General features: G+C 47.2%; 1 long non-coding RNA gene across 11 annotated transcripts; it reads right to left on the reverse strand.

Annotated features, from left to right (window-relative positions):
• Window positions 1-1,082: 1,082 nt before the first annotated feature.
• On the reverse strand, window positions 1,083-18,518 carry LOC125544644 (uncharacterized). Of its 11 annotated transcripts, none has more exons than XR_007299585.2 (7): window positions 18,234-18,517; window positions 17,663-18,135; window positions 17,214-17,282; window positions 16,250-16,412; window positions 15,958-16,172; window positions 15,546-15,853; window positions 1,083-1,303 (listed from the first exon to the last, which is right to left on the reverse strand). It is a non-coding gene; the product is annotated as an uncharacterized LOC125544644 (long non-coding RNA). The 11 variants fall into 11 exon arrangements; XR_015619191.1 differs by lacking the exon at window positions 1,083-1,303 and adding an exon at window positions 12,601-12,670; XR_007299593.2 differs by lacking the exon at window positions 1,083-1,303 and adding an exon at window positions 17,415-17,556 and having other exon boundaries at window positions 15,314-15,853; window positions 16,250-16,401; window positions 18,234-18,518.
• Window positions 18,519-19,524: the final 1,006 nt, after the last annotated feature.

Raw genomic sequence — 19,524 nt, forward strand, 5'->3', positions numbered from 1 at the left:
CGTATCAGCCAGCGAGGGACGTGCTCACCAATTTTTTGGCGACCGATTTCGGTGCCCTCGATGCGCCCACGAGTTGGCAGAAGTAACACTGAGCCTTCGGGGCGAGCCAATATTTTGGCGATGGTCCAAACAGGGTCCAAATCGTAGGGGACCACCTAAAAATTGATAGGGTCGGCGTTGGTGCTAATCCAAACGGCCCCTAAGCCTCATGTGGATACAAAAGGATGACAGGCTTGCTACCGAGAATATACGGCTTACAGAAAAAGGATGTCAGGCTTGCTTCTAGTTCTTGAGCTTTTGGTCAGATATCAGCTCATCAACCAAGATTCTTAAATGCAGCCTCAATAACCTCATTTCAGTTCCTTCTTTGTCAACTATTTCATCAATGCAGGCTCAATAACTATCCAGATCTAAACCCGTTATCAAAATACTCAGGATATTAGCTACCGATGAGCATTCACAAGCGAGATATCTAAAACATTTAATAAATCTCACGAGGTGAACACTTACTTGGAAATACTTTGGAAGAGTGTTGTATTTACAGACCTCTTGAAATGCCAGTAGGGTCATTACATGCCGCAGATGTAGAACATATGCGGAGCATATTGTGCTTAAGCCACCAAAGACTTAAAGTCTCGGGAATAAGTAGGTGGTCGCGTCCAACATTGTGATTGATCATTAAAATAGTATTCCAACTAAAAATATTTCGTTCTTAGGTGGTCGTGTCCAACATTGTGATATCCTTTTATTCATTTTGATGACAAGTATTTCCGGACGGAGGGCATTTCATCAAACACCTGAAAGGTATAGTTTAATTAGTATCAGTACGTAGTGATTCTTGCTACCATGAATTTAGATATATATATATATATATATATATAGAGAGAGAGAGAGGGGGGGAGGGATCATAGTATGCATTGTCCTTCGCTTATCTAGTGCGAGGAACTACAGATAGAAAGGAGACATATGCTTGGCACTGATGGATATAGAATGCAGTGCATCATAACCAAATATGGACAAAGCGGCAATGGCTGTAAAAGCAACCACGTGATGAAAATTTGCAAATGGGAACATGGAACAAAAATAGCAAGAGTTTCCATCTCATGTACAGTAGTAAAGGAACCCTGAAAATGGCTGTAAAAGCAATCACGTGACCGATAACATACTCCCTGTCGTAAAGGAACCCTGACATATAAAGTTGTACTATTTCATCAGATACCTTATTAGCGCAGTAGTACGTCTTTCTAGATGCCTAGACCCCGCGACCGATAACATACTCCCTGTCGTTGCAGAAGAATGGAAACTGCACAGGCAAGGCAAGCAGTGACGGCAAAACTTATATAGTTTGTAATGCTTTCCAAAAATATTGCCAGGGATATCAAGCAGATAGTGGCAAAGCAGTACTTGTAACGCCCTCGATGCGGCTATAGCTCCCACGTGTCGAGGCACGACTTAGAGACATAACCGCATTGAAAGCAATGTCGCAAGTCAGGCAATCATTACAACATCCCATGTAATATATATAATAAAAGGGGAAGAAACATAGTTGGCTTACACTCGCCACGTCACATCAAAGTACATAAATAACATCCATCATACAAACACTCATGGCCCGACTACGGCGCCAAAATAGAAAATGACCCAACATGCGACAAGGTCCCAATCAAACCCCAACTAGGCACCACTACTGATCATCAGGACAAGACACGTAGTAACGCTGAGAGTCTTCGTCGAACTCCCACTTGAGCTCGTACTCGTCACCTGGAGCGGAATCACCTGGACCTGCATCTGGAGTTATAGTAATCTGTGAGCCACAGGGACTCAACAATCTCGCGCCCTCGCGATCAAGACTATTTAAGCTTACAGGAATGTCAAGGCAATATATGTGGAGCTGCAGCAAGCGACTAGCATATGTGGTGGCTATCTTATTCGCAAAAGAGAGAGAGAAGAGGAGGCAAAGCGCGAGCGTGAAAAACTAGAGGAACAACCTGCGCAAACATTACTCCAACACCATGTCCGCTTCCCGGACTCTGCCGAGAAGAGGCCATCACGGTAACACACTCAGTTGATTCATTTTAATTAATTAAGGTTCAAGTTATCTACAACCGGACATTAACAAATTCCCATCTGTCCATAACCGCGGGCACGGCTTTCGAAAGTTCAATCCCTGCAGGGGAGTCCCAACTTAGCCCATGACAAGCTCTCACGGTCAACGAAGGAATAGACCTCCTCCCAAGACGTTTCGATCAGACTCGGTATCTCGGTAATTCAAGACACTTCGACAGGTTAAAACAAATCCAGCAACACCGCCCGAATGTGCCGACAAATCCCGATAGGAGCTGCACATATCTCTTTCTCAGGGCACACTCAGATGAACACTACGTACAACTAAAACCAACCCTCAAGTTGCCCCGAGGTGGCGCTGCAAGTGGCTCTATTTGGACCAACACTCAGAGGAGCACTGGCCCGGGGGGTTTAAAATAAGATGACCCGCGGGCTCCGGAAACCCGAGGGAAAAAGAGGCTAGGTGGCAAATGGTAAGACCAAGGTTGGGCATTGCTGGAAAAGCTTTAATCAAGGCGAACTATCAAGGGGTTCCCATTATAACCCAACCGCATAAGGAACGCAAAAATCCGGGAACATAACACCGATATGACGGAAACTAGGGCGGCAAGAGTGGAACAAAACACTAGGCGAGAGGCCGAGCCTTCCACCCTTTACCATGTATATAGATGCATTAAGATAACATGGCAATGTAATGATATCCCAACAAGTAAATAAATGATGTTCCAACAAGGAACGGCCTCCAATCTTCACCTGCAACTAGCAACGCTATAAGAGGGGCTGAGCAAAGCGGTAACATAGCCAATCAATGGTTTGCTAGGACATGGTGGGTTAGAGTTTCAACATGGCAATTGGGAGGCTGACAAGTAAAAGATAGGCATCGTAGCATTGGCATAGCAAAGAGCGAGCAAACTAGCATAGCAAAGATAGTAGTGATTTCGAGGGTATGATCATCTTGCCTGCACAGTTGTCAGAGTTGACTGGATCCTCACAAGCAAACTCAACGGGCTCCTCGGTAGCGAACTCGTCTCCCGGCTCTACCCAAACAAGACAAACAAACAACAAGGATACAATCAACCACGTGCAAGACCAAGCAATATGATGAAATGATGGCATGCTATGCGGGATGCAATGCGGGATGCAAAATGCAGGATCTGACAGGAAATGCATGAACCTGGCCTCAACTTGGAATTCCAAGGGTGCCACTGGAAAGATGAGATGAAATCTCTTGAAAACGATATAAAGATCATCGGAATCGGAGTTACGGTTTGGAAATGACAAGCGTTTTAAGAATGACACCGGTCTACGATTTACAGCAGGTAGGCATCTAAATGCAATGAAATGAACATGCTACAGCCACCAAACATGACAACAAAATGCATGGCCGGGATGCACACAATATACTTAACAAAAGACTAGCACTGAGCCACGGCCAATTCATCCATTATGAGTTTCAAACAAGCATGGCAAAAACGCAAATGCAAAACAGATCTCAGACTTGGTGAAATTAACACTTGTCTGGAATTTCAGATCACGAAGCCCTCTTCGGAGCAGCAAAACAACATAACACATGAGCTGAATAAGACAAGTAAGAACATGGCATGGAGCTACTCAACAAGCTTAACAAAAGTCCCTAAGTGACCTGGGGTCAAAAGGGATCACAAAATATACTAACGGGCACACGAACATAGCTAACTCACGAAGGCATGTAAACGAGCTCAATGCACTCACCACGGTGCAAGTCATGGCAAGGCAAGCATACATTCATTAAGAAGGCACAAAATACAAGCTAGACATGGCAAGAACAATGGCATAGCATGCACGGATCAACTACAGCAACGCCGGCAAAATCGCAAATGAGTTGACGATCTGCCCAGATTCACAAGAAGCAAAAGTAGAGCTCGATTGGCTCAAGCTAGGGTGCTCCATAATTGCAAATAAAGACATGTATGGATAGAGCATAACATGATTAACAAAACTCCTTTACTGATCATCCTCAAAAGAGGCACGGATCACTAGGAAACAAGCTGAACATATGGCATCATGAACTAAATAATCCCAGACTTAGTGAAAACTACTAAGTCTGTGAAAACAGATTTCCCGGGTGCCTCACTTTGCAAGCTTGCATAAGTCACCACACACATCTTAAAAATGCATGGGTTGCACCTCTGGAAAGAAGACAAAATCCTTAACAAAACATATGAGGACTCACAGGCATAGCATGCACACAATAATCATGGAAAAAATGACAAAAGTCTAAGATGAACTAGCAGATCTGACAATTAACTCACGAAGCCTCTTTCTAACAGCATTTTGGGCATCAATATGAGCTCAAATGAAAATGATGCAATGGAATGAAATGATGTTCTCATCGAGGCGAACATTTTGATATGCTATACGCCCAAATCGGAGCTACGGATGCAAAGTTACGGTAGGTCAAAGTTTGCATAAAATTAGGGTTTCGGGAGGAGAAAGTCAACCGAGATTCCAGATCTGGATCCAGATCACTGTAGCAGTACTGTTCACGCGCGCGAAAATCGAGGTTCGCCGGGGTTGAAGATGACGGTGGCCGGAGTTGGAGGGGTCGCCGGGGTAGGAGAGGAGGAGGCCAGAGAGGGCGGCGGAGAGGCGGCGCCGGCCGGTGGCGGCGAGGGGCGGCCGCGGTGCGGCGGCCGGTGGCGTGGAGGCGGCGGTGGTCGCGGCGAGGCGGCAGCCGGCGTCGTCGGGCGAGGCGGCGAGCGGCGGCGGGGCGGCGTCCGGCGTCGGAGAAGAAGCCGAGGGGCGGCGCGGCCTCGCACGGGCCGGGGAGGGCCTCCCGCGGGCCGGCGGGCTTCGGCGGTGCCGAGAGGAGAGAGAGGGCGGCGGCGAATCAGGGAGCGCCACGTGGCGGCGGAGGTCGGGTCAGACACGTCCGGCCCGGCAGTTTTTGTCCGGCGGCGTGGGAAATGGATCTAGGGTTTCGGGGAGGGAGAGAGATCCGAATTTCGGGGGGCCTTTATATAGGCATAGAGGGAGCTAGGAGAGTCCAAATGAGGTGCGGTTTTCGGCCACGCGATCGTGATCGAACGCTCTAGGACATGGAGTAGAGTTTGGTGGGTTTTGGACCAAATTGGAGGGGTGTTGGGCTGCAACACACACGAGGCCTTTTCGGTCCCTCGGTTAACCGTTGGAGTATCAAACGAAGTCCAAATGGCACGAAACTTGACAGGCGGTCTACTGGTAGTAAACCAAGGCCACTTGGCAAGTCTCGATCCAATCCAGAAATGTTTAATCCCCACACACGAAAGAAAGCTAGAAATGACCACCGGAGGAGAACGAAGCGCCGGAATGCAAAACGGACAACGGGGAAAATGCTCGAATGCATGAGACGAACATGTATGCAAATGCAATGCACATGATGACATGATATTAGATGCATGACAACGAAAGCAACACACGGAGACAACGACCCGAACCCGAGAAATAAATATAACTTAACGCTGGAAAACGGCAAGAGTTGGAGTACAAAAAGGGAAAGTTACATCCTGGGTGTTACAACACTCCACCACTACGAAAAGATCTCGTCCCGAGATCTAGGACTGAAAGAACTCCGGGTACTCAAAACGGAGGTGATCCTCGCGTTCCCAGGTAGCTTCACGGTCGGAATGGTGTGACCACTTGACTTTGAGAAATTTGATTGACTTGTTGCGAGTCTTGCGTTCAGTCTCTTCAAGAATAGAAACTGTGTGCTCACGATAAGAGAGATCTTCTTGGAGCTCAATGTCCTCGAAGTTGATGGTGCGGTCAGGAGTCTTGAAGCACTTTCGAAGCTGAGAGACATGGAACACATCATGAACATTTGCAAAGTTTGAAGGAAGCTCGAGTTGATAGGCGAGGTCGCCTCTCTTGCTGACAATCTTGAAAGGTCCCACGTATCTAGGGGCAAGCTTCCCTTTAATACCGAAGTGACGAGTACCTTTCATAGGAGAGACGCGGAGGTAAACATGATCTCCGATCTCAAAAGCCAAATCACGGTGCTTACTATCATAGTAGCTCTTCTGGCGGGATTGGGCTGCTTTGAGGTTATCACGAATGACTTTGCACATTTCTTCTGCTTCTGTGATTAAGTCATTACCCAAAAGCTGACGATCACCGGTTTCAGACCAGTTGAGAGGGGTACGGCACTTCCTGCCATACAGAATTTCAAAAGGGGCCTTGCCCAAACTTGCTTGAAAACAATTGTTGTAGGAGAATTCAGCATAAGGAAGACAATCCTCCCACTTCATGCCGAAGGCGATCACACAAGCCCTGAGCATATCTTCAAGAATCTGGTTGACACGCTCGACTTGACCGCTTGTTTGAGGATGGAAAGCAGTGTTGAAGCGGATGTTAGTGCCCATGGCCTTCTGAAAAGAATCCCAAAACTTCGAGGTAAAGATGCTGCCACGGTCTGAAGAGATCACTTGAGGAATACCGTGCAGAGAGACAATGCGAGAGGTATAGAGTTCCGCCAATTGAGCTGCAGTGATCGACTCTTTTATAGGCAGAAAGTGAGCCACTTTGGTGAGTTTGTCGATGACAACAAATATAGCATCATTGCCACGCTTGGACTTTGGAAACCCAGTCACGAAGTCCATTTCAATGTGGTCAAACTTCCATTCTGGAATGGCAAGAGGTTGGAGGAGACCAGCTGGCCTTTGGTGTTCTGCCTTCACTCTTCTGCAGACATCACATTCATTCACGAATTGAGCGATCTCGCGCTTCATTCGAGTCCACCAATAAGCTTGCTTGAGGTCCTGATACATCTTCGTGCTCCCAGGGTGGATGGAGAGGAGAGAATTGTGAGCCTCGTTCATGATCACTTTACGGAGGTCACCTTTGGGCACAACAATACGATCCTCGAAGAAGAGAGTGTCCTTGTCATCAAGGCGGTAGCACTTGTACTTGGACTGACTCTTGGCAATCCCAATCTTCACCTTTTTCACCATAGCATCAAGAAGCTGGGCTTGGTAAATCTGGTCTTCTAAGGTAGGAGAGACTTGAAGGTTGGCGAGGAAACCTTGAGGAACAACTTGCAGATTAAGTTTGCAGAAAGCTTCACAAAGCTCGGGTTGATAAGGCTTGAGAATCAGACTGTTGCAGTAGGCCTTCCTGCTCAAAGCGTCAGCAATCACATTGGCCTTGCCTGGAGTATACTCGATACTCGGATTATACTCTTGAATCATTTCGACCCATCGAGTTTGCCTGAGGTTGAGATTAGGCTGAGTGAAGATGTACTTGAGACTCTTGTGATCAGTGAAAATGTCCACTTTTCTTCCCAATAGAAGATATCTCCAAGTCAAAAGAGTATGCACAACTGCCGCCAACTCGAGATCATGAGTGGGGTAGTTCTTCTCATTAGGCTTCAACTGGCGAGATGTATAAGCAACAACTTTCTTCTCTTGCATAAAAACTGCGCCAAGACCTTGGAGAGAGGCATCACAAAAGACCTCGTATGGCTTGGATTCATCAGGCGGAGTCAGAACTGGAGCAGTGATCAACTTCTCTTTCAAAGTGTTGAAAGCAATATCACACTCCGGAGACCAAACGTACTTGACGTGCTTCTGAAGAAGATTTGAGAGTGGCTTCGCGATTTTATAAAAGTTTTCAATGAATCTTTGGCAATAGCTTGCGAGACCGAGAAAACTGCGGAGTTGCTTCACGTTCTGAGGAGGTTCCCAATTCACAATTGCGGACACCTTCTCAGGATTCACGGAAATGCCCTTGGCAGAGATGATATGACCAAGATAAAAAACCTCATCGAGCCAAAATTCGCACTTGGAGAACTTGGCGTAGAACTGATGTTCTCTGAGCTTATCAAGAACCAAACGCAAGTGCTTGGCATGATCTTCCTTGTTCTTCGAGAAAACCAGAATGTCGTCGAGATAGACCAAAACGAAGTCATTGGTGTAGGCGTTGAAGATGAAATTCATCATGCGAGAGAACATCGGAGGAGCGTTGGCGAGGCCAAAAGACATGACAGTGTATTCATATGAACCAAAGCTTGTTCTGAATGCTGTCTTGGGAATATCTTCTTCACGAATGCAAATCTGGTGATAACCCATACGGAGATCAAGCTTGGAGAATACTTGAGCACCTTTTAGTTGTTCGAACAGCTCATTGATGTTGGGAAGTGGGTATTTGTTCTTGATGGTCTTCTTGTTCACTGGACAGTAATCAACACAAAGTCGGTCCGTTCCATCCTTCTTCTTCACAAAAAGAACACCACAACCCCACGGAGAAGAACTAGGCCGGATAAGACCCATTCTTTCTTGCTCATCGAGTTGCTTCTTCAGCTCCTTCAACTCTTCAGGTTCGAGCTTGTAAGGACGTTTGCACACAGGTTCCGTGCCAGGCTCAAGTTCAATAACGAATTCAACTGGCCAGTGCGGAGGCATTCCTGGGAGCTCTTCTGGAAAGACGTCTTAATATTCGCAAACGACTGGAATTTGAGAGATGGCATCCAATTCACCCTTCTCATTGAGAGAAAACAGACGAATGGTATCATCACGAGCGGCAAAGACAATTACATCCTCAGACGAATGAGTCAATTGAATCTGCCTGACTGCACAATCAAGCTGAGCCTTGTGCTTAGAAAGCCAATCCATTCCGAGAATAAGATCAATATTCGAGTTACCAAGAACCACCGGAGAAGAGAGAAACTTGTAATCGCCCAACGTGATAGAGACATCCGGGACGCAATTGTTAGAATTCATTTGCTTGCCCGGAGACACAATCTTCAATGGAACAGGAATCCTTTCGGTCACAAAATCATGCTTGGCCACAAATGGAGTTGAAATAAAAGAAAGAGATGCACCAGTGTCAAAAAGAACTTTTGCAGGAACATCGTTAACAGGAAGGTTACCCATGATCACATCTGGTGAGTCCTCTGCCTGAGCTGCATTTAGCAGATTGACCTTGGCGTGCTTGGGGTTATGCTTGACCACAGCTGTACTTGCCGATCTGACAGGAGGAGGAGGAGGAAGATGCCTCTGGTTGAAACACTTGTTGGCATAGTGACCCTTCTGTTGGCACTTGTTGCACGTGACCTCTGAAAGCGGACGGTGATACGGAGCACTCGATCTTGGAGCTTGAGACGAAGTCTTGTTCTGAAAGCCAGGGTTGGGTGGGTAGGAAGAACCACTGCCACCTTTGCTCTTCTGCTGGAACGGCTGACGGAACGGAGGAGGAGGAAGCCAAAACTTCTGCTGCTTGGCCACTTGAGTAGAGGAAGGAGTAACATCTCTGACTCGCTTCCTGGAAGCATCACACCTCAACTGAGCAGCCTCTTGCTTCAGTGCCATGTTGTAGAACTCATCGTATCTCAAGGGCTTGAAGAGGACAAGAGCGAGCTGAATATCTTCTCTGAGACCATCCCTGAACTGGTATATCATGCTCTTCTCATCAGGGACGTCCTGCTTGGCAAAGCGGGCGAGCTTCTGAAACAACTTGTTGTAGTCATAGACAGACAAAGAGCCTTGCTTCAGATTGCGGAATTCCTCACGCTTGCTTTCAACCACACTCTGCGGAATATGATGAGCTCGGAAATCTCGACGGAAATCATCCCAAGTGATAACACGTCCACCTCTGGAATCCTTGTACTGCTGGAACCATTCTGCAGCTTGATCTTTGAGTTGGAAGGAAGCGAACTTGACAAAGTCCTCAGGCCTGACGTTACTGCACTCGAAATGCTTACACAGATCCACAAGCCAATCGTCAGCATCGGTTGCCTCAACACAATTGCTGAAAGTCTTTGGCCCGTTAGCAAGGAACTGGTTGAGTGTAGCAAAGTGACTCTGATTGCTGCCTTGATTCCCTTGACTGCCTTGATTGCGCTCTTGAAGAATTTGCATGATCAGCTGAGTGTTTGCATTGGTTGCGGCCATCACAGCTTGCCATGCCTCTGGAGGAGGTGGAGGTGGTGGCGGATGTTGATTCTGGTTCTGACTGGTGCTCTTAGCGGGAGCCATCCTGAAGAGGTTGACCATTGTTAGCACATAGACAGATAAATGAAGCTGAAACCAACGGAATGAAAATTGCAACATATAGTTTTCACATCCGAACAAAATGAACGAATGCATTCCTCTTCAAATGGTCACATATCCATAAATTGAGAAGCCACGTAGAATTAGGTAGAAGAAGTAAATCAACAAGGTACGGATCAAGAATGAATAATCAGTAAGAAATCCCAATCTCAAACCAATATCCGTGGAAGAAGAACTAGAACTACTAGAATTCCCACCTATGAAACTTCCGAACCTTTCCGGTTATGCAATCAGGTGTTGGGGATATAGGGGAAGCATAATATCTCACCCAAACTAGCAAATCCTACATCCAGCTGTATCCATCCTTCAACACATAACCAAGAAACTTTCGGAAACCATCTACCTCAACCTTCGAAAAGCATCCGTTATACAAGTTATGGCGATACTCCCGAACTCCCGCCCCAGTACTAGGTGGCGTCGAGGTTATCTCACCAACGAACTGCATAAAAGAGATTTTTGATGTCGGCGAACATATCTCAAGTATTCCAGAATTGCAACGATAAAATTATGATGACAACACCTCAGAGCTCAACTCCCTGGGACACTTCCACTAAACCCCTGACAGGAGGCACCAAGTCAATGTTCTCATCATAAGCCATCGGAACGATTCCAAGATACTCGCGTGATCCTAATTTTTTTTTTGTGAAATTTGAGAAGAGAAGAGTCAAAACTCTACGTCAGGATGCCTTACCAGAGCGATGAGGAGACTGGGAAGTAAAAAGAATTCCTAAGCTCTCCGATATATAATTCCTAAATTACTCAAAACATTTTTCTAGACACAACTCGGCTGCTAAAAGCGATCAAGCAATGGGGCTCCTAAGGACGGGGAAGGCTCTGATTACCAACTTGTAACGCCCTCGATGCGGCTATAGCTCCCACGTGTCGAGGCACGACTTAGAAACATAACCGCATTGAAAGCAATGTCGCAAGTCAGGCAATCATTACAACATCCCATGTAATATATATAATAAAAGGGGGAGAAATATAGTTGGCTTACACTCGCCACGTCACATCAAAGTACATAAATAACATCCATCATACAAACACTCATGGCCCGACCACGACACCAAAATAGAAAATGACCCAACATGCAACAAGGTCCCAATCAAACCCCAACTAGGCACCACTACTGATCATCAGGAAAAGACACGTAGTAACGCTGAGAGTCTTCGTCGAACTCCCACTTGAGCTCGTACTCGTCACCTGGAGCGGAATCACCTGGACCTGCATCTGGAGTTATAGTAATCTGTGAGCCACAGGGACTCAGCAATCTCGCGCCCTCGCGATCAAGACTATTTAAGCTTACAGGAATGTCAAGGCAATATATGTGGAGCTGCAGCAAGCGACTAGCATATGTGGTGGCTATCTTATTCGCAAAAGAGAGCGAGAAGAGGAGGCAAAGCGCGAGCGTGAAAAACTAGAGGAACAACCTGCGCAAACATTACTCCAACACCGTGTCCGCTTCCCGGACTCCGCCTAGAAGAGGCCATCACGGTAACACACTCAGTTGATTCATTTTAATTAATTAAGGTTCAAGTTATCTACAACCGGACATTAACAAATTCCCATCTGCCCATAACCGCGGGCACGACTTTCGAAAGTTCAATCCCTGCAGGGGAGTCCCAACTTAGCCCATGACAAGCTCTCACGGTCAACGAAGCAATAGACCTCCTCCCAAGATGTTCCGATCAGACTTGGTATCTCGGTAATTCAAGACACTTCGACAGGTTAAAACAAATCCAGCAACACCGCCCGAATGTGCCGACAAATCCCGATAGGAGCTGCATATATCTCTTTCTCAGGGCACACTCAGATGAACACTACGTACAACTAAAACCAACCCTCAAGTTGCCCCGAGGTGGCGCTGCAAGTGGCTCTATTTGGACCAACACTCAGAGGAGCACTGGCCCGGGGGGTTTAAAATAAGATGACCCGCGGGCTCCGGAAACCCGAGGGAAAAAGAGGCTAGGTGGCAAATGGTAAGACCAAGGTTGGGCATTGCTAGAAAAGCTTTAATCAAGGTGAACTATCAAGGGGTTCCCATTATAACCCAACCGCGTAAGGAACGCAAAAATCCGGGAACATAACACCGATATGACGGAAACTAGGGCGGCAAGAGTGGAACAAAACACTAGGCGAGAGGCCGAGCCTTCCACCCTTTACCATGTATATAGATGCATTAAGATAACATGGCAATGTAATGATATCCCAACAAGTAAATAAATGATGTTCCAACAAGGAACGGCCTCCAATCTTCACCTGCAACTAGCAACGCTATAAGAGGGGCTGAGCAAAGCGGTAACATAGCCAATCAATGGTTTGCTAGGACATGGTGGGTTAGAGTTTCAACATGGCAATTGGGAGGCTGACAAGTAAAAGATAGGCATCGTAGCATTGGCATAGCAAAGAGCGAGCAAACTAGCATAGCAAAGATAGTAGTGATTTCGAGGGTATGATCATCTTGCCTGCACAGTTGTCAGAGTTGACTGGATCCTCACAAGCAAACTCAACGGGCTCCTCGGTAGCGAACTCGTCTCCCGGCTCTACCCAAACAAGACAAACAAACAACAAGGATACAATCAACCACGTGCAAGACCAAGCAATATGATGAAATGATGGCATGCTATGCGGGATGCAATGCGGGATGCAAAATGCAGGATCTGACAGGAAATGCATGAACCTGGCCTCAACTTGGAATTCCAAGGGTGCCACTGGAAAGATGAGATAAAATCGCTTGAAAACGATATAAAGATCATCGGAATCGGAGTTACGGTTTGGAAATGACAAGCGTTTTAAGAATGACACCGGTCTACGATTTACAGCAGGTAGGCATCTAAATGCAATGAAATGAACATGCTACAGCCACCAAACATGACAACAAAATGCATGGCCGGGATGCACACAAGATGCTTGACAAAAGACTAGCACTGAGCCACGGCCAATTCATCCATTATGAGGTTCAAACAAGCATGGCAAAAACGCAAATGCAAAACAGATCTCACACTTAGTGAAATTAACACTTGTCTGGAATTTCAGATCACGAAGCCCTCTTCGGAGCAGCAAAACAACATAATACATGACCTGAATAAGACAAGTAAGAACATGGCATGGAGCTACTCAACAAGTTTAACAAAAGTCCCTAAGTGACCTGGGGTCAAAAGGGATCACAAAATATACTAATGGGCACACGAATATAGCTAAAACACAATCAGTTTTCAGACTTAGTGAAAACTGAGACATACTAAAATATAACTCACGAAGGCATGTAAACGAGCTCGATGCACTCACCACGGTGCAAGTCATGGCAAGGGAAGCATACATTCATTATGAAGGCACAAAATACAAGCTATACATGGAAAGAACAATGGCATAGCATGCACGGATCAACTACAACAACGCCGGCAAAATCGCAAACGAGTTGACGATCTGCCCAGATTCACAATGAAGCAAAAGTAGAGCTCGATTGACTCAAGCTAGGGTGCTCCATAATTTCAAACAAAGACATGGATAGATAGAGCATAACATGATTAACAAAACTCCTTTACTGATCATCCATAAAAGAGGCACGGATCACTAGGAAACAAGCTGAACATATGGCATCATGAACTAAATAATCCCAGACTTAGTGAAAACTACTAAGTCTCTGAAAACAGATTTCCCGGGTGCCTCACTTTGCAAGCTTGCACAAGTCACCACACACATCCTAAAAATGCATGGGTTGCACCTCTAGAAACAAGACAAAATCCTTAACAAAACATATGAAGGACTTACAGGCATAGCATGCACACAATAATCATGGCAAAAATGACAAAAGTCTAAGATGAACTAGCAGATCTGACAATTAACTCATGAAGCCTCCTTCTAACAGCATTTTGGGAATCAAGATGAGCTCAAATGAAAATGATGCAATGTAATAAAATGATGTACTCGTCGAGACGAACATTTTGATATGCTATACACCCAAATCGGAGCCACGGATGCAAAGTTACGGCAGGTCAAAGTTTGCATAAAATTAGGGTTTCGGGAGGAGAAAGTCAACCGAGATTCCAGATCTGGATCCAGATCACTGTAGCAGTACTGTTCACGCACGCGAAAATCGAGGTTCGCCGGGGTTGAAGACGACGGCGGCCGGAGTTGGAGGGGTCGCCGGGGTAGGAGAGGAGGAGGCCGGAGAGGGCGGCGGAGAGGCGGCGCCGGCCGGTGGCGGCGAGGGGCGGCCGCGGTGGTGCGGTGCGGCGGCCGGTGGCATGGAGGCGGCGGTGGTCGCGGCAAGGCGGCAGCCGGCGTCGTCGGGCGAGGCGGCGAGCGGCGGCGGGGCGGCGTCCGGCGTCTGAGAAGAAGCCGAGGGGCGGCGCGGCCTCGCGCGGGCCGGGGAGGGCCTCCCGCGGGCCGGCGGGCTTCGGCGGCGCCGAGAGGAGAGAGAGGGCGGCGGCGAATCGGGGAGCGCCACGTGGCGGCGGAGGTCGGGTCGGACACGTCCGGCCCGGCAGTTTTTGTCCGGCGGCGGCGTGGGAAATGGATCTAGGGTTTCGGGGAGGGAGAGAGATCCGAATTTCGGGGGGCCTTTATATAGGCATAGAGGGAGCTAGGAGAGTCCAAATGAGGTGCGGTTTTCGGCCACACGATCGTGATCGAACGCTCTAGGACATGGAGCAGAGTGTGGTGAGTTTTGGGCCAAATTGGAGGGGTGTTGGGCTGCAACACACACGAGGCCTTTTCGGTCCCTCGGTTAACCGTTGGAGTATCAAACGAAGTCCAAATGGCACGAAACTTGACAGGCGGTCTACCGGTAGTAAACCAAGGCCGCTTGGCAAGTCTTGGTCCAATCTGGAAATGTTTAATCCCCACACACGAAAGAAAGCTAGAAATGACCACTGGAGGAGAACGAAGCGCCGGAATGCAAAACGGACAACGGGGAAAATGCTCGAATGCATGAGACGAACATGTATGCAAATGCAATGCACATGATGACATGATATTAGATGCATGACAACGAAAGCAACACACGGAGACAACGACCCGAACCCGAGAAATAAATATAACTGAACGCCGGAAAACGGCAAGAGTTGGAGTACAAAAAGGGAAAGTTACATCCGGGGTGTTACAGTACTACAGCGGGCATTCTAGAATGAAACAAAGTGACCAATTTTTTTAATCCTAAGCTATAGTATAGTATCTTGTATGTCTAAACACTGAATAACTGAACCAAATTTCATTGCAATCAATATCACAAATCTACATATCTCGTCAACAATCCAAAAACAGTACAATAATTGATATAATTTTGAAAAGTTCAGACACCGTTGCTCTTGAATTGTAAGGCTATGTCTGAATCAACTTTGAAAGACTACACACACAAAATTCTTCAGTTATGCAGTCGCTCAACTAAAAAACTAACTAAGAAGGCTTCATGCATACCTCGGGATCTCTTCTCCAGGCCTGGTACCGCATCGTCGGCAATGTGTGTTCCATCATGTGTAGGCCGGGCCGCCGTCCTTCTCTTCGACGACCCTCCCTGCATCAAGTCCATGTGCTCACTGAAATTGTTGCTCCGGCGCCACAGAAGCCGCCTTTGCTCTACACGATTTACAATCAAATCAGGCGACCACAACACGCACACACAGGCCGCACCCTCTGCCTGTAGCCGCCGGCTCGCGTGCACCCTCAAGCACAAACCTGCATGCACCTCTGCTGACTGGCCTCTGACGCATACGCTCTGCAATACACTGAGTTTGAGGGGATGATTACATAATTCTGAAAAGGTTCAAGAATTGTATATCTTTTAAAAGCATAAACAACATATTTCAGAATCTACTGGTGCAAAACTTACACATTCACAACTTTCCCTTTAGTAGTTTTTTAAATGCATAAAGAACATCATATTTATCATGGGCGGCCTTCTGGTTGCACAAATACTCCAGGAGAACCATAGCTGATTAGTTTCACTTCTTTCTAGATTTCCATTTTGCGCTAGTCCACCAAGTCCTCCACCAATATCCGCGATAACCCCGTGGCACGGTAAGTGAAGGATACATCACAAATACTCTGAAAAAGGATGAAAAATAAACATAATTGTCAAATTAAGATATTATTATGTAAATGGAACAGCCGGAGAGGCTTACGTTCAAGCTGAAAGAGCCATGATCCCACAGGTCCTAATCCGTCCCTTCGTGTAAATAACAATGGAATTGATATAGTGCTTTAATATAGCATTTGACAAACAATAAGCAAGAAGAGGATTGATGGTTCATTCTCTAATACATGTCTTTAGTTCCTGCATACACACTGGACGGATTTAATTCAGATGAAGATAAGGAAAAACGGGTGCACCCTTCCTATGCACATGGCATATCCATTAGAGAATTAGTGGCAGTGGTTAACCTAAAGAGTCTGGAATTACATTACACAAAAAGAGAACAGGGAAATGTGTAGACATCATATCATACAGCTAGAATGCTAAATGTTGCTCCTAACTGAACTGAACTAAGATGGCAGCCAAATCTGAACTTGAACTCAGCTAAATGGCTACTTGAGCTAATATAATTGGTCCAAAAAGATCATTTTAAAACTGTATCGGAGATAACCATGGAAATAATTTATAGAACATAAAAAAGAAAAACAACATTTAGCTTCTTGTAACCGTACAAGTGGCAGGAATATACAAACAGAATTATCTTTGGGTGCCCAAAACAACTTCACTTCAATTACTCACTATACAATTTGGTTCTGTAAAATGGTAGATCGGAAGTTTCTTTCTGGTTGATACAATAACTATGCATGAGGTGCTAGCTCCAGTAAAGTAGTATATGTTAGTTCTACCAGATTGCAATAATATCAGATAAGCCTCCAAATAGGTGCATGTTGACAAGAAAATATGACTGGTATACTAAGTATTCACTATAACATGCATGCTTTCTTAATGGTAATATTTGTTGATTTCCATATTCTGCAAATACGAACGACTGATGCTTTCCCACCACGAATACATTTTTTACTACCCCACACTAAAGTATTGGAGTACTATGCAACCCCACACCAAAGTATTGGAGTAGTACTGACAACAACACACTAACAATAGCACCGTACCTACAGAGTCTCTCGAGGTCTTTCTTTAACTCAGGAGCGTACTTCAGCCCTGACATATCGAACCTGAACCTGAAAACAACGATTGTCGGTTTAATAGATAGTGCATATGCACAACCAAGTGATAGTTTAACTGGACATCAAAGTCCCGTTGTCCACAGGCGTAATTTAAACCCTGCCGGGCATGAAGATCATGACACACACCATTCTAAGAAAACTAAGAAATTTTATTTGTCGTGGATGTGGTGGTGAGAACACAAAACAGCAGGGGCACACCAAGCAGACGTGCACAACAGCAGCAGCCAGCAACATCCACACATGCACATTAGCAAGCAAGTGTTGAGATCTGCCAAGGCCGTATGGGGCAAGATAAGCGATACATGGGGCAAGATAAGCGATACATGCTTGACCATACGTGCAGTAGGGAATATGTCGAGGGCGCGGCGGCGTACCTGTCTTTTTAGCGTGGCCGCGGGTGGAGACGGAGGCTGGTAGCGGCTCCCCAGGAAGAAGACCTTCTTCCGCCACAATGCCATCACCGCACATGGGCACCAGCAACCTCACGACGGCACCCATCCTCGATGACCCCTCTTGCTCTTCGTTCCGCCATCATGGTGGTGGTGTCCGTGGAGGGCATCCAGTGGCGGGTAGCAGCAGGGAAGCGGCGGCGGGTGAGAACCCTAGTTGGATGAGGGGAAGAAATTGGGAGGGGCGTGGCCAGGGAAGGAACAAGATGGAGGCGATCTCGTACCTCGGCGGCGGTAGAGGCGATGGAGGGGATCGAGGGGAGCGGCCACCATGTAGAAAGACAGCGGTGTTTCTCCTTGGCGCTCGTTCGGTGGGGAAGCACCGGCTGCGACGGCTACGAGGCATGGATGGCTGGCGGCGTGACGGCTACAGCCGATGTCGGCGTTCGTGGTTGGGACTGCAATGGCGTGGGCGAACAAGGAGAGGCGTGAGTAGGTTTCGGTCTCAGATGGGGATGGAAAGGAGAGATGCGTACATGGTGAGGGGGCGAGATACCGGCGGCGGTGTATGGAACCCTAGCTCGTCTCGTTCCTCGGCGCCGGCGGCTCGTCTCGTTCCTCGGCGGCGGCGGCTCGTCTCGGATCGGCGGCATTTCAGGGATCCACGAGCGCGAGGGCGACGGTGAAGGTATGGATGCGAGGGTGAGGGCAGTGGTGACCTGGAGGCGGCGGCTCCTCTCGTTCCCCGGCGGCGGCGGCGGTGGCTCCTCTCGGGGCTGGGGCGTCCTTTGAGAGATGAAGCAGATCGAGATTTGATGAGCCTGGTTGACTGTTTTCTTACGTGGGGCCTGAGATATGAAAGAAAACCAGACGAAAAAAACAACGAAAAAAAATCTACGAAGGTTAACCTACGAAAAAAATCGGACGAAAGTGGTGGGACGAAAATTGACCGGCGGAGACTACCAACTGCTCCATTAGGAGTAGAGATAACTATGTCTAATACATGGCATACATCCAGACTCGGCCAAAGGGTAGTGCAATCTATTACAGCAAAGGCTTAGCAGCATTTTGATTTCAAAAGTAAATCAACACGATGAGTGGTCACAAATTAAATATGATAGTTCGGTAATTATATAGACAAAGGGATCCATAATGTTAAAGTATTCCTTGTGTCTGTATTTCTTGTAATAGGAAACTAGCACAATATCCCACCGAATATTTTGTATGATTTGGTTGAGGATTTTCTTTGATTCACCTTGATTACCAAGGCATGTAATCCTATATATTGTGAATACAAGGGTCGCCCCAAGTGTGGCGTGAATCACAAATCCTGCATCGTTTCTTGGTATCAGATACACACGATCCTACCTGATCGCCCCGCTCGCTCCCTGCCTCCTCGCAGCACCGCCCAGCCATGAACACCAGCTCCTACCTCACCACCTCAATCCTTCCCACCACCATGAACTCCACCACCGGCGCCGTGGTCACCGCCATCATGCCCGCTGCTGCGTCTCCTGCTGTCAACGTCGCCGGTGTCCGCACCCATGTCCCCGTGACACTAGACGTCCACGCCTCCAACTTCACCAAGTGGAGGATGCTCATCTGCGTGCTTCTCGGCAAGTACGATCTACTCTCCCACGTCAACACCGCCACTGCCGAGGCGGACCGCACCGCCGACTGGGTTCACGAGGACTATATTGTCCGCTCGTGGCTCTATGGTTCGATCTCGGACGAAATCCTCAACATAATCATGGCGGAGGAACAGACGGCGCAAGAAGCTTGGACACTCATCTCCAATATGTCTCTTAATAATCAGATGACGCGCGCCGTCTACCTTGAGGCAGAGT

The sequence above is a fragment of the Triticum urartu genome, chromosome 3A (genome assembly GCF_056163025.1).
Source record: "Triticum urartu cultivar PI428250 chromosome 3A, HENAU_Tu73, whole genome shotgun sequence".
Classification (NCBI taxonomy): Eukaryota; Viridiplantae; Streptophyta; class Magnoliopsida; order Poales; family Poaceae; genus Triticum; species Triticum urartu.